Below are 16,585 nucleotides of genomic sequence, written 5' to 3' on the forward strand. Positions count from 1 at the left end.
GGCTCTGCACGGAGGGGTGTTGCATGGCTTACATAACCAGAAAACAGATAGAAGAAAGAATTCTTTTTTGTTTTAAAATTAAAAGACGGCATCAAATATGCACAATAAGTCAGGGGGGCTCACTGGTAGGCCCTGTAGTGGGGGGATGCTCTATTAATTGAAATATCAGTGGTGGGAAGTGAGACATTGTCTTCAATGCAGACTACCTAAATACTCAGAAGTCTGGAGATAATATGCTCTGATTGATGTATTGTGAGTGAAGGCACACTCACAGTACCAGGGTAGTGCAATGGGAAAGTTCAATTTCAGATGTCTAGGGCAGGAGCAGATCGTTTGATAGACCCTCTTTAGGAGTATAACAACTTGGAAAGTTATCTCTAAGTTTTGATAATCACTTTGCCTTCTGAGACTGCCAATCTATTTCTTAACTGTTCTTTTTAGTGTGAAAAAGTCTCCCATTTCTATTCTCTGCCCTACATACTTGGGTCAGGAAGCGAACATCCTATTTTTATAGCTTTGAAGCAAAATGGGTATATAAGCAGCTGATTTCTTCACAGAATCCTTCTCAGACATTCTTTTATTTTTTTTACAAGAGGAGTCCTCACTCTTTCACCAGTCTTTTCCTTAAAAGAAATAGGGCAACACAACTAAAGAAGATTCACAATTTTACCTGCTGAAGGGCACTGTAGTCAATGGTATTCAGCCCTGCAAGGACCTGCTAATGTTATTTAAACTGTGGCCCAATTAGAAAAAAGGCTCTTTAAAAAAATATTTTTGAATAGCATACAACAGAATAAAAAGATATTTTAAAGGAATGTTCTGAATTTTCCACTAACTGAATTTAGCATTTTTTTTTGTTTGATATATGAATAAAGTTTTGTTTGTTTTGAACACTCCTGCTTCAAGAACTCATGGAAAGCACATTCAAATCTGTATTACTTCAATTTCAGCCTCAGTTTTGGTTTGGGAAGAGTTCTGGAGAAATAAGATTACAGGAACTAATTCCTATCTGGGACAAAGGCTTTTGATGAACATTTTGCTTTTACAAGACCTTATTAGCAGCCATTCTGTTTCTTTGGTAAAATAAGTTACTTATTCAGCTTCAAGGTACCTTTTTATAAATATCAAAACAGATGATTTCTTGCAAGCAATTATTCTGGAGAAAGAACAGTGAGGGATCATTTTAGGAAGGAAATTAGGGGAGACACTTTAATGTACGCAAACACAACATATGACAGTAGCATTGCATTGCTATGTAAAACAAGTCATTCAGATTTATATATTGAAGTCTCTGTTAGTAGCTAATCTGCTGCTGGCCACCTGCAGAGGAGGAATGGAAAAGGTTCCTTTTGATCTCTTTTGTGAAATGACCTTTAAGGGTGAAAAAATATAAAAAGAAAATAAATGTGAATGAACCTTAAAAGGTTTGGTACAAATATTCTGTTGGGAACTGTTTGGTCCTTTAAAAAGATGTCCACATAGGAAATAAAATGTATGAAAGAGAGTAACATCTGTGCTTTAGGTCAGGAAGGCTTATCACCCATTAATGTAACTCAGCTAACTTCTTACAGGTCCCTGAGACACAGTGTTAGTCTGCTGGGTTACTTTGTGAGTGTGCTGTGTCTCAGCAGAGAAGAGCAGCTTTGAATATGGAAATGAAGGAGGTAAGGACAGCAATTTCAACTCTGCTATGCATTACACCTCTTCTTGACAAGGGTTCCATTCAGGTGTGGTGTTTTGCTGACCCCTATATATTTTATGCATCTCTGTGCCTAAACTCCTGGTCTTTGTCTTGTACCTGACTGCAGGTTTGGATTCAATTTTGCTGATAGGAAAAGAGATTTAACCATGATTTATACCCATTTAAGTGGAAGGGGCCAAAGCAGAGCTCCTTCAATCTTGCCTACATCAGCAAACACTATAGATTCACCCATGCATGGAAATAAAACTGAGCGCTTGCATCTCACATTATCTTTGTGTCTAAATGAGGCTAAATGTCTGAAAATCATGCTCATGACCTCTGAGTGGGCAGAGATAATTCTGTCTATTATACCTCTCCACTTTCCTAAGATCCTGGATTTCTCAAACTGTCTGTAAAAGCCCAGGTTCTCCTCTGACCCTTGCACATACCCCGACACCAGGAAGACATATGTCTTAACAGATAATGGCTCCATTGTGTGAATACTGTCAGTATCATATCAATGTGACATAAATACAGCAAATTAGCCGTATGTTACTTACATCAGAACTGCTCCAGCTCTTTGTGTGGAATGGAAAAGGTGCAAGTGAAAGCTCTCTGAAGCAGCATGAGTCTTTTCCTTTTTCTAATAGTGCTTCTGTGAAAACTGCACCAAGTTTTAGATTTGCTACTAATTCAAGGCTATTTCTCCCCAAAAATAAGAAAGAACTAAGGTTAATAATTCAACTTAAGCACTGCGAAATTTGTACTTTGGCAAAATTTTCCTTAAGGAATATTATTGCCAGTCTTCACCATACACATGGGAAAATTACATGTTTCTTGTTCATATCACTGTGGAATTCTCTCCCTGCCACTATCATAAAATAGCTTCTTTCATGACTAAAAGACAGATTAGTTAAGAGAGCTCTTTGCAATTACCTTTAGTTTTGGAGACTCAAATTCATTCAATTCCTTTCTATTGCGTCTTCAGTGATTGCAAAATTTAGATCTATTTAGTCTCTTGAAAAATAAAATTTTAATTGTGACTCTTTTTCTCTTCTAGGCATTTGCATGGTGATACAGCCATTGATAAGGCATAATACTTCTTATGTCATTCAAGAAATATTGCAAAATTATTTTCTGAGAAGTGATAGAAAAAAATCACATGAAACCTTTTTTTTGACCACATGCATTTCTCAGGCACATGGTATGCATTTCTCAGGCACATGCATTTCTAGAGACATGGTATTATTTTATTAATATACAAATATATTAATAATAAAAAAACATCAAATAACTTTTGGAACTAAATATGCATTTGAGTTTGTAAATTTTTACTGAAGTGTAATGTAACAAGTGTAATGAAAAATGTTTGTAAGTTTTTCTGAACTTACATCCCTTCCTTAAAGAGTAATTCATGGAAACAAGGAAGGTGCCCATGTCTGGTTGTGTATAATCAAAAATGACACATTACTGGAAATTAAATGTAGGCAATATTTTTTCAGAAAGTATAAAATAATGAATACATGTGCTCTCCATTTTTGCAAACACTTGAATGTTCATTTCATAAGCTTGTGTTCATTCTCTCCCTGCCCTCCTGTCATGGGAACATCTTTAAACAATGGTTTTCAACAAGTCACTTCTTTCAATTTTTTTAGCTGTAAGGTATCAAATTGCACCAGTCTGATTGCATGTGTGTTTTTCTATAACAAGTCAACACTGAATGCATGAACAAATTACTAGGGTGCATTTTAAAATCTAAAGAATAGAAATAAAACTTTGCACTAAAAAATTCTCCAGTAGTGTTCAGTAGACTTATTGTCCTCTAAAATTGTAAATACACTTCTGTTTTCAGAGAGAGCAGCCCTGTTATGATGATGCAATTTGTGTGAATTTTGCCAGAGGAGAACTTTGAACAAATATGTTGTGGATTAGTCCAGCGACTTTTTCAATGTGTAAGATTATCCATGGAAGTTTTTTCTGGGAAAGGGCAGGACTTCACAGAGACATTCTTCCCTTCCAAAATACTAGAGATGTTATATAAACATTACACTGACAAGAGGCTTTATTCTTACTCTTGTGCTATTATACCATAACTCTTCAGTCAGCTCTGACTCAAAGCAGTGGTTACACTGAACTTGGTGGGATGTTGATGTTAATGAATTAAAAGCATATTCCGTGCATATTAGAGCTCTGAATTTCTGTGATATCTTGACTTCAAATTCACTGCATGACACTATGAAGAAATATAAATCTGGTTAGCCAAATGTAATTTTCTAACCTCAGAAATTACAGCAATCAAAATTTGCGTATTTGTGTAAGACCAAAAATATCTGTATCTTCCTACTAATGGGAGCACAAAACTCCTGTATATCCCTTGGTTTTCCACCAGCTTCTCCACAGAACTCAGCAAGAGCCTTCATATCTATTTGTAAATGCATGCACTACTACAGCAACAATCTGCTTAGAAAAAGACAGGGTTATAGATTTCCATCCCACTTTGTTATCACTTACACTGACACATTTCATAATGGATATGCCCTACAACTAATGGGTGGCTCCTTGCTTGAGTTCCCTGATGCTGAGGGGCTTTGTGAGTGGTGCAGCTCTAATGAAGAACATGTTTCTTGGTCTTATCTGAGAGAGCATCACCTTCGTCACATCTTTTTCTAAGTATAATTTCACATGGTTTAATTGTTAGGTATTTCTTAATGACTGGAATGATGCCAGTATTAAGAACCTGTGCTTGCAGGTTATCCGAGAGTGTCAGATGTGCAGCATAGCTTGTAGTCTACCTAACCCTCTATCTTGAAACAATTCTGATGATATTTGAGATGATAATTGAAATTACACCAGTGTCTCAGGAGCCTCTCTTAGAAAACCAAAATAGGTTGGATAATGTTAAAAAGAAGAAAAAGAAGTATGGATAAACTGACTCTTACACTTTGCAGGACATAGGATTGAATTTAATATGATTCTTAAGTACTGTGTGGATTGACTGGTTGCTCAACAATTGCACAGCTTCTGACCCCAGGGCTTCCTGAGCCATAACAAAAGATGGCCACACTTCAAATGATAATAAAAATGCTAACAATAATCAGGACAATAATAAATTACTGGTACTCAGCACAGAGATAATTTATTGGAATTTTAAGTCTTCTCTTATTTTATAGCTGAGAAAAAGCAAAGGTTAATTTATAGCCCATTTGTATTTTCCATTTTCAAGCCCATACTAAACCAATTGAACAACTTCTCTATGGCTCAAGGGAAATTTAGTCACTGCTTTATTGGAAACAGAATTGGTGACCTAGAACCTGTTCCTCTCTGGCAAGACTCTGACTGCATCCATTCTAAATCAGAGGCGTGGATACCGGTATAAAACTGCAGCAACACCCCGGTGGAGCAGGTCTTTAATCCACCACATCCATGCAAATTGTGCAGACCTCAGAGAACTGAATATTCAGACTTTGTATTTATGCTCAGAGAGGGGGAAAACACGCCCATAGTTCATTCGCATAATAAATGTGATGGGAAAATAATTCTGTGGGGACAAACATTGTTTGGTTTGTCATGAGACATACTTGACAGTTACTGCTTTGTCCCTTTTGTGCCATTGCAATGCAGTGGTATGATTGTGCCATAAATCTGAAAGACTGTTTTGCAAAGTTCGTATCTGTGCTTGCTACCTTTAATATTAATAGGAGAATATCTTTAAAGTGAGTAAATTGAGAAAGTGGCTGAAACTATAGTTTATAAAAGAAGATTAGTGGGTTTAATATGCACTGGAGAGTAAAAGAAAAATCTTATTACTGTATGGAGAAATTACCTCATAAAGAAGCTAATACAGCAGGCTAGGGAGTAATTTTTAACAAGGTTTTTATGATGCACAAGTGTAGGCAAGTTAATGAACTTATCTTTCTAGTTATTTTCAGATTGTAACAATGCATTTCTTTTCAGTTCCTGTGCTTTAAAAAGTAAAACACATTTAATCACTTACAATAAAACTAACTCATTAGTTTGATAAATCAAGTAAGATCCTATACTGCTCCTGTTGTGGCACTGCTGCTAAGAAACTAGATCAGGTGAAAACATTAAGTATGGAACAGAGCAAACAGCCAGGTTTATTCATTATTGGAATTAAAAGGTGTCACACTGACTGGGAATGTTCATTTTTGGAAAGACCTGCTCCGGTCTCAGTAGCAGAACTTAGGAAATAAAAACTAAAATAGGGACCAAGGCCAAGATTTTGCTTAAACAATTCCACTCTGCAAAACAGCCATGTGGTCTTTGACATTCATAAAATAGACATCTGAAGAATGTCACATCCAACAGCAAAGAAACCACAGGGGGGAGTTGGTAAATACAGAATGTCCATCTGTCAGCACCCCAGCATGGCATGCGTAGGTATTGTTTAGGAGGAGCATGTCCACATTTTTCTGCCCAAATGCAGAAGACAGACTGCTGAGTAAAACAGTTCAATCTTTATATTGATTAAAGAGATGTGCTTTCCTACCACACAGCAATCACTGTACTTGAAATTAATTCAGCAGAAATCTGAAGGAAAGACTGAAGACTGTCAGGCACTCACTGCAGGTTTTAATACAGATGTCCTAGAACAGAAATACTGTGGACACACCACAACAATTTGACACTACAGCACAACATTTCATCGAGAGTTTATCAGAACCTCATCTAGACCACAGCCATGTAAGCCACAGTCTTGTTGAATGTTAATATTATTCACGGCCTCCTTCGTGTCATGGCATGGGACAACCTTCCCAGAAGCACACTGAAAGGGAGAGAGGAGTGCACTGGGAAGATGTTATTGCTGATCAACTCACTGACTGGGAAGGAAGAATTTCCCTCCACTGATGAGAACATTCTCTCCCATGGATGTGGAAGAACTGTCTGCAAACAGCAGCAGCTGGGAGATTTCTGCTATTACAATAGCATCTGAGTGATAAGAAAGTTGCATAGTGCTCAAGGCATTTGAGTGTCCCCACACCCTTGTTAAAGGCCACAGTCAGCAATCTTTACTGCACTGAAACAATTAATCTAAAAAAGCTTATGGTTGGTGGAAAACTGGAGCTGTAATTAGCACAGTGTATTCACCTTGGGGTGAAGAAGTATTAGTTTTCCCAAGTCCCATTTTATGGTTTGTATGCTGCCGATGAGCCAGTAAATGCAGCTGAAATTACTAATTTACTATCTACGGTTCACTGGTGGGGATTCTTTGTTCAAAGTAAAAACCCGAAATAGTTCTTCTGAGTTAGGTGCATCTACCTACTGTAACAAGCACTGATGTGAATCTGGCTAGAGATATATAGAGAGGTCTATTCATCCATCTGTCTATAAAACCTTTGAAGAGCCTTTTGAAAGAATGTCTGACAGTTATTTTCCTGCCTCACTGCTTTATGGTAGATTCTGCTTCTCTCTTTTAGGGGTGCAGGATAAGACTAACTTTACTGAGTTTTCCTTCAAATCATATCTCTCAAGTAATTTAGGCTTCGAGGGAAAAAAATCTCTCTTCCTTTACTTTTTCCCCAAGAAAATTTTCTATGAGAAAATATTGTGAAATGCTAAAATTTGGTGCCTAAACATATTTGCACCAAATATTGTGAGGTGGGGAATACAATTTCCATTTTTCTGATTCCAAGACTCACATTCCTCTGCCCCTATCCAGTCTTAAACATTTTAAATCTACATATTTAATCTTCAGAGCTGGTGATGGGTGTCTAATATAGATTACCCTGAGCTTAAATTAAAAGTCAGATTGCTCTGAGTTCTGCCAAATTTAAGGCATCTCAGTCATGGAGGTTCGTGTGACCTTGACTCTGGTGTTTGGAGCTGACCTTTCCATGTGGTTGATACCACAGTTACTGGATGCATCTAAAGTGTAGGCTTATATCAAAATGATGTGATTCAGTTCAATCACTTCTTGAGAAAAAAAAATTAAAGCAGAATTGACTCGAAAATGAAATAATGGATGCATTATTTATATTTATTTATATATGTATTTAATCTGCTCTCTATAAATGAAAATTATTTGTGCTGCAAAATGGAAATATCTGCAGTGCAAAGGTAGCAGATGTTGATCATTGTGATTACAGAAACACTCTCAGTCAGGTGATGAATGACATGTTTGCAAAGCTGGAAATTTACTGGAAGATTTTAGCTGTTTTCTATACTCATTTGGAAACCGATAAAATTACAACATTGAAGTGACAAGATAGAAAAAGTGTGTGAAGAGAATGGGCCAACGTTATGCAAATGTAATTGCAGTGCAGACCAAGAAGTTTCTCTAGATTTATGTCACTCCTTCCTCTTTAAATCAGAACTACTTTTGGGGAAGGTGCAATAGTTCTACGACAGCATTACCCAGGAAAGAACATTTTGGAGGACAAAAACCTTGCTGTGCCATTTCCTCCAACACTATTAAAGCAATGTGTCCTTCTTTAGACTGTACAAATTAATAAGTGAACACACAAATGTGAAAAATCCTTTAACAGCCCAGTACCAAAACCAGCCATCCCCTCCAACAAAGAAAATCTGCATCATAGGATCAAGTAGAAACGGTGAAATATCACAGGAACATGCTCTTACTTTCAAATTTGATGGACTGAACTTGGACAGAAATATTGAAAACCAACATTTTTTTTTTAGTTTAGCTCAATACTTTTGCTGCAGAAAACAGTGGTGTGCAAATAACTTCCCAATAAAATGAGCATATCATCCAGAAAAACAAGCATAATAGCTTTGCCTTGCTTTTTTGAACATGAAAAAAACCCCCAAAAACAAAAACAGTAAGAGAGGTGGGCAAAGCCTCTTCCGGTCATCATTTGGATCTGCTCTTTGGCTGTCCATGCTCAGAAGCAGATACTGTTTTTTCAGGCACAAATTTTCAATTATCATGGGAAAAATAGCAAACATTTTCCACCAAAGTTTGTTCATGTTTTGAGAAGTGATTTCATCTGTTGGGCTTGCCTCATTTTTGCATATGTTTTGCATGAATAGCTCAGCTTCACTGGCTGAAACCTTCTCAGGAAATGAAATTCAAAGAGCTGTGTTAAAAGCTGTCATCAAAAATGTCAGGTCTCAGTTTGCAACAGGGGTGTATTTACTTGCCTGTGTTCCCAGTGCACATGCTGGGGCTGGGGGAGTGGTTTGTGACAAATGGGGTGTACAAGGGTTTACCTGGCACAAGGAGAGGATGGTGCCAGGCAGCTTCATTTACCACTCAGCTCTGAATGGTGCTGAGGGAAACACTGGTGACTGAGACACAGCAAAGAAAACCATGAAATGCTGGGATTTAATATACTATGTACCCCCTCTAAACTTGCACTCACTCCCACCTTGGGGATCCAATCTTTCTCGATGTTGGAGGGGGTTACTAACAAGACTCTTCCAGGGAACAGTTGGGGGCACCACTTGTACTTACCAATTAGCCATCTGTCACTCTGACTGATCACTTTGCAATAATGATATAGTAGTGATCAATTTAGTGATATTTCTGGTAGGGGAACTTGCTTGGGCTTTACATTGTAAGCCAAAGAGAAAACCAGCGGCACATCTTGGGAGAATGCCATGGAAATTGTGTTTTGTATCGCACAATGTCCTGCTGGAGTGCATTGTGTAGCAGGAAGAGCTGAGCTCACAGTCAGATGGCAAGCTCTAGATCTAATGTTATCAGGAATATGACTGCCAGAGGAAAGAATTTGTTGTGTCAACACAGTGCCCAGAATGAGGCTGCCAGAAACCAAGTGTGTAGCAAGGATAAGAAAACTTTTAACATTGAATGCTATAAAAGAATGGACATAAGGCCAGGGAATAAAAGTAGGTACCCAGAAGAGCAGCACAGAGCAAACTTGAACTCAACCATTGTTAATGTTCATGTAAGAGAACCTTTGGTATAGAATAAATCTAACATGAGAGTCAGAGAAAGAAAAGTGCGAATTGTGGAAAGTCAGAAATGAAATGGTAACAGACAGGTCTGAAATATCACTTCAGGGAAAGCAAAGGGAGACCTGCAAGGACAGGTGGCCAAGAAAAAATAAAACCCTTTCATGGAAACTGTGCATCCAAAGTAATGCAACATAAGGCAAGAACCATATTGTTGGGAGCAGGAGTGAGCGTGGCACGGCCCAGCACACCCTCTCCCTCGGAGTCTGAAGCCTCCCAGGGTGGTGGAGCTTTAGCCAGCAGGCCCTGACAGATGCTGCGGGGGGATGGGGGAGCCTTTAGTGAAATCTGATTCTTTATCTTGTTCTCCAGCTTTTCCTGATAAAACCAGTTCGGATGCAAGGGACAGCTGAGTGCTCTTGCCCCTGCCAGTAGGACCATGGCCAGGGCTCATCTCACTGCGGGGCGACCATCTGCTGCCACTTAACAGCACAGGAAACCACCACTGAACAAAAGCATCCACTCGTAGAGCATCCCACCTCCTGCAACAAAATGGAGGCATAAAGGCAATGCTACTTCATCACATACAATTTACAGTGAAGAGAGGACAGCAAACATTGTAAGTAAGCCTATTGGGGAGCTTTCCCCCTAGATGTCACTAACAGGTACAAGGACATTATTATAAGGCTTGATACAGCCCAGGCAAACGAAGGGGAGCAAACAGCAACCACAGCGGTGGAAGGATGGAGGGAGGGAGGGAGTGTGGCCTCCCCCATCTGCAGAGAAACCCCTCTGCTGTCATTGATGTTGAAAGAGGCTAAGCCTGGTGTAGGAGCAGACAGGGCGATGCCTTTCAACAGCATCACTCCTCAACAGTGCAGAATTTCCTGGTGATCCTCGCCATGGTATTTTGGTGTTCCTGTCAGTCCATGTGCATGTTCACATGCCATATTGGGCTGCTGCCTGAACAGAGGATAGTGAACACATACTGCGAACGTCACTCACCCAGAGATTTGCCTGATTATAAACCTACCCTCCATGAATTTGCTTTCTGCATATTTTCTTACTTTTTTTTTTTTTTTACAAGGAAATTTAAAATCTTTATTTTGCATCAATGCCGTGGGAAAAATGTCCTTTCTTTTCATAGAAGATTTGAAGTGAACAAAAAGGTCTGACATTGGTTTATTAAAACCTCCCCACTTTAACATAAGTTTTCTTTTTAAAGGAAATGGTAAAAGTTTTAATCAGGTCAAAATTGATCTAGGATGTATGCCAGCAAAGAAACACAAAGATATGAAGCTGCCAGCAATACAAACATACTGCATTTTGACTAGACAATCAATCAGAGAGAAAAACAATGGCTTTATTATGTAAAAATATTAAAGCCTATAGAACTTGTAAAGAAGGGGGTAAAAGAATGCAGATGCACATCCCAAATGCAGAGGAACACTCGGTCACTCTTCCTACCTATAGTGATTGCTGACATCATGTTCATCAAGAAAAACAGATCCTTCTCACAGAATCTGAAACTTCTGGGAAGCAGACTGGCCTGCCAGGGGTGCAGTCAGTGCCTTGTGTAGGCCTTTCTAGAAAAGAGTTCTGAGAGTCAAAACTTAACCAGATGATCAGGGCAAGGAGCTTTTCAGAAGCATCTTTTGTGTGTTCTGGACTGCAGTTAGGTCAGCTTTGGATTCATGGCTTCTAGCATAATATTCTGTCTGACCTCTAAGATGATGCCAAGACATGATGTGCCCCCAAATGTACACCCAGGTGTTCCTCTGGGTGTATAGAAGAGCTCTTTTGGACAGGGACCTGAAAGGATTGTGCAGAAAAGAGGACACTTAAAGTGACTGGCTTACTTTTGGCTTTCCTGCAGAAAGGGCACAGTAGTAAGTCAAAGTCTTTGATTACCAGGTCTTTATTGTCCGTGAAGCCATTGAGTGAGTTCTGCCTTTTGATTGTGACTTAATTTTATCAAACAGTAAGGGCAGAACCACCCCATTCAAAAGAAGCAAAAAATGTTCTGGGATAGCAATGCTGACAGTAAAACCTCAGGAGCATTAAAGATCTCAACCTGGAGTTTATATTTAGATTTTAACATTATATTTAGCTGCTAGTTTTCAACTGCTGCTGAAGACTCTCCTCCCCACCCCATTCACCCCTTTGGAAAAGGATATGAGTTTGAAGTACAAGCTTTGCATTTGTCATTCAGACTAGGGTGGGAACTCCACCTGCTCACAGCCTTGCTCTCTTAAAAGCTACTAATCCTCATAAAACCAACCTTTCTGCTTCCTCCCCCTGCCCCCCCATCTCTAATTTCCTGCATTCCTCACACTCTATTCTCTCTTTGTGTAGAAACTCATCTTGTTCTCTTTTGAACATACTGATTCATAAACATATGTTCTAAGTTACCTCTCTTGTCTTTGGTAATGTATTCCACATGTTTACATGCCATTTTATGAAATAGTTTTCTTTAACCTTTTTATTTGCCTCAATTTCCTAATGTTCAAAATATATTCTTTTCTTTCATGTTTTTTCTTCATAAATATATTGTACAGCTAAACAATGATGATTTTAATCAAAACCAAATCCACGGAAGGCCTAATCCTTCTTTGACACATGAGGCTAAATTCTGTCCTTAGTTACTTTTGTGCAACACCGGAGAGGGAAAAGCTCTTCACTTTCACAGGATTTTAATGTTGGCAAATCACCTTTATGGCTAAATCTTGACTTATAAAGTATCCAGGGGAAGCTGAGAGGTACAGCAAAAGCAATTTAGAAATTTATTGCTAAAATGGCAAATTTAAAAATTATGTTCTGGTATAGTCGACTGGATGTTGTGTCTGTGTGTGCAAGTGTGCATGTCGGTGTGAGCATGTGTTGTTAAATCTAAAGATAACCATGCAAGTTGAATATCTCAAACACCAAGTACCCTGCAGCTGAATTCTTGTCTTTTTTCATTACTGAGTTATTCAACTTTAATAATAAATGCACTTGGAATTGCAATAGGCAGAAAAATGTACAATATGGAATTTCATAAAAGCTTCATTAAAAAATAAATAAAAAGCAGCAGCAGATAACCCAAATGAAATAGATGCAGTTTTAAAAATCCCTGCACAGATATGCTGCAGAGGGAGGGACATGCAAAGGGAAAACAGAAAAAGGCCACTCTGCAGCCCAAGCACTAACAGGAGATGGTAGAATTCTGTAAATGTCATTGAAGATGGCTTCTGGTGTTTTGTTTTTTCTGGTAAAACAGGAGTTAAATTGATCTTGCAAAGAGAGACTATCCATAACTCCAAGGGGTAAACATCTTTGACTTAGAAGATTCAAGGACCACCAGAAGACTAAATAAGATTATTAAGGTTCAGTTTTGCTTAGCTTTGTTGAGGGTGGTGGTCCAGTGCCTTTATAGCCTACTGTCTGCATACTCGAGTAACAGGGACATTAATACTCTAAACTGGTCCTGTTGTCAAAAACAACACTCAAACAGATAAATTGCACAGCAGTAATTGTGTATTAAATGTCAATTGAAGTAACTTACATGAATTCCTGCTAAGGGACACATAGGTTTCAACCTATGCTTCCATTTATCCAAATCCTATGTGAAACCAGTCTGGAATCCAAATAAATGAATTTTTGATAAGAGAATGAAGTTATTAGATGCATAAAAATCTGCCAATGTGCAGTGATTGCCTTACCAGTGAAATAAAATGCACCGAAAGGATAAACTTGTGGTAAACCAGTTCATGACATGTACTGAACATGTTGTGGAACCCTCACAAATGAATATGTGACAAAGGAATAAACATGAAAGAAATACACTGATTGTACACTAAGGCTGTGCATTTCAGAGAGATTGACCGTATTATCTTCCTTATTCATGTGGATAACAGGCTTACTTATGTCTTCAAAAAATAATTCTTTCTATCATACTGCAACAATTCTAAGCATAGTGATAAATAGGAAGTATGAAAATGCTAATGTATAAGAGCTAGTGGAATTTTAAAGGATCAGGACTGAGCCAAATTTTTAGATGAGATTTCTTGACATGGAAAAACCTCACTGAAGAAAAAAAATGAACACAACAATATGTGCATTGCATATTTATAGTGCAATAATTTGACTCTGAGATTTACGTAAATCCATTTCAGAGGTTTTATTCCTGTTGTACAGCTCACATGGTTTTGGCATCATTTACTACTTATGAGTAACAATATCAAGCAGATTTATATTGTACAGGTTTTTTTTTTTTTTAAACTTTAATGTAACTTAAATTTAAAAATGAAAGCAGAGACTCCAGCTGGAACAACCTGTGCTTCATCAGTCTAGTGCAATGTATTAAGAAAATAGTACTAAAAGGGACAATGTTTTTCTTAAAATTAAATGAAAAGTATCAACTGACTAATAATTTCTGGGTAGCACAAAAGAAGACTATGCAAAAATTGTCTGCAGAAATATCTGTATAGCCACTTCCCCCTTCTGGCACTCTCCAGATCATACCTTTAATGCCTCACTCTTCCATGACGGACATGAAATCCGTGGGACAACACAAGACTTAAGGGCTGGATCTTCTGATTGTGACTGCAAGAAATGGTGAGGAAATCTTGTCTGCACGCTACATCTCTTCAAAGTTTGCATAAAGAGAAGCAAATAATTTCTTGCACTTTTGGCATCCCCACAACGTTATGAATATCTGGAGAATAAATGACCTTAAATGCCCAGCCTGAGCATAGGGATGAATTTACAGGGGTGCCCAGCAGATGTGTCCACTGCCTGACCACCAAGGACCAAGGCCAGAGGGGCAGGAGGCTCTGGGAAATGAGGAGAATCACCCACACTGGGAGGTGCCTGAGGCTGTGAGGCATTTTCACCTGGATGGCAGGGCAAGGCCAAGGGAAGGTGAGGGTCACTGCAGAGCTTGCCCTGCCCATAACTCTTGGAGTCAGGAGAATCAGCCATAAGAAACAGGGGACACAGATGGTGCCAGGGGTTCCAGGGCTTTTGAACACCCACTGGTGTCCAGTGGGCACAGGAAGGACCTCCCTCTTGCCTTCCCCTGCTCAGGAAGCTGTAGAGAGCAATGAGGTCACCTCTCAGCCTCCCCCAAACTAGACCAACTCAGTGGACTCAGCAACCCCCTACAGGACCTGCCTTCAAGCCCCTTCACCAGTTATGGTGCCTTTTTCTAGGCCCTGATCTCCTCTGGAAATTGTGAGACCCAATTTACAGGATTGTATTCCTGTACTCTGTCCCCTTCCAGTATGGGAATTAGCAGCAATTATTACAACTACAGCATATTATTTCAGGGTGTGCTAATCTGCATGCATTTGTCTTGTGGGGTCCTTTGCAAAGAGGAAAAATGGTCTTAAAATACGCTATTTGTACAAACTACCAGTTTGTTTGTAAGCATAACTCAAAACACAGACTTTAGCTTATAAACTCTTCTGAAATCCTCGCTCCTTAAAATTTCTCCCACTTTAGGCCTGAGAGAATTCTGAAGTTCTGAAAAATCATCAAAACCTGAAATTATCCTTATTCATATTCTTACTGTGTGCATTTTATAGCCTAGTCACACACACATAATAAACAATTTTTATTCTTGTCTGTGTTGATGAAAAAAAAAAAGCCAAATAATCTTTGTTTTAGTATTTCTGATTACTCCCTTAAATCACAAAGCCATCATTCAATTCCTTCTGGCTAGCATTGGTTGCTGAAAAGAGGCACAAAAATGGAGAAAAGTGTGGTAACCCAGAGCTGCTCTGTGAAGGATTGGCAAGGCTGTATGGAGAGGCTTGCAAAGCATCTGCTCTCACACTATGCTTGGCTTCAGTTAATATTCCCAGTATTAATCCTTTAGCTTTATGAGAATAAAAAATAAATATCACTCTAAATAGAAAACAAACAAATAAGCTAAGGCTCCTGGGTTTCTTCCTCCTGTCTGATCAGATCAGAAAATCTGGCTTGATTTTTTTATTCTAACAGCCTGTTCTGCTCCCTCTCAGATATAGTAAATCTGTCAGCAGTAAGCATAGGTAAGAACCTGCTCCATCTCTTCGATGGAAGTGAGAAGCTTTTTAAATGTGAAAGCTGCAGGCCCTGCTCCTGAAGAGAGCAGAAATTCTTCATGATGCTGACCTGGAAAAAAGGGAAAGGAAAGTAATCAGTCTGAAGAACAGGAAAATGGTGACTCTTTTGAGGTGACATTGTTTTTAATTTTGAGCTTGATATAGTTACAGAAAGGCAAATCCTGGTTAATGCCAGTGCTGTGTTACTGTGATAACTTTATTTCTCAAGCTTCTCACCATATGACTTTGCTATGACTGGATAAAATCTGCCCAGTTTTGAGCTCATGGCCTGCTAAAGCTGATGTTTCAGTGCAGAGGCAGGGCTGACCCAGGCTACAGCAATGCTTGACTGAACTCACCCAAAAAAGTGATGGCTTTAAGGGTTCCAAAGGAGTCCGGGAGTCAATGTCTAGGCAGAATGATTCAAAGTAAATGGCATGCCAAAAGGAATGCTATTTTAGCAGAAATCACCATTGCTGTGTGTGAAGTGAGGCTTCCCAAGCAACAAAATGAGCTTGAAGAGTTTATTTATATTTATTCATATTTGATAATTCAGGAATGGCATTGACTAGTATTTAAATTGGTTTGAACTGGTGCTAGTCCCACAGATTTACATGCTCATACTGATGTTCACCATCCTGAATGAAAGGTGATATAAAAATTCATGCAGATGCAGAAATGTTTGGCTTTTGAATCAAGATTCTCCTGTTTCTCCCATCCTCTCCCATCCTGTGACTCAGCTCCTGAGCACTGACTTTCATCTTAGACCTGAAACCCACACTAAGCTCTGCTCAGTCTGGCTGAGCAGTCTGTCAGGCAAGATGAGGGGGACCTGCCTCTGTGTCAGACTGGCACAGAAATACTTGTGCCCATCACCACTGCTGCCTCTCTCCACTGAGGGGCTGCTACAAACCCCTGGCTGGTCAAAACCCACAGCTTT

The 16,585-nt window shown here is 38.9% G+C and overlaps 1 long non-coding RNA gene across 6 annotated transcripts in view; it reads left to right on the forward strand.

Annotated features, from left to right (window-relative positions):
* LOC134423437 (uncharacterized) overlaps positions 1-16,585 on the forward strand; it is a 94,973-nt gene that overhangs the window by 26,858 nt on the left and 51,530 nt on the right. For 4 of the 6 annotated variants that reach the window (XR_010029115.1, XR_010029113.1, XR_010029111.1 and 1 more), the window contains 2 exons: positions 1,572-1,664; positions 9,950-10,196. This is a non-coding gene — a long non-coding RNA (uncharacterized LOC134423437). Of the gene's footprint in view, positions 1-1,571; positions 1,665-2,741; positions 2,886-9,949; positions 10,197-16,585 lie in introns of all 6 variants that reach the window. The other 2 variants (XR_010029114.1, XR_010029116.1) reach the window with 2 other exon arrangements.

This window comes from Melospiza melodia, chromosome 12 (assembly GCF_035770615.1).
Source record: "Melospiza melodia melodia isolate bMelMel2 chromosome 12, bMelMel2.pri, whole genome shotgun sequence".
Classification (NCBI taxonomy): domain Eukaryota; kingdom Metazoa; phylum Chordata; class Aves; order Passeriformes; family Passerellidae; genus Melospiza; species Melospiza melodia.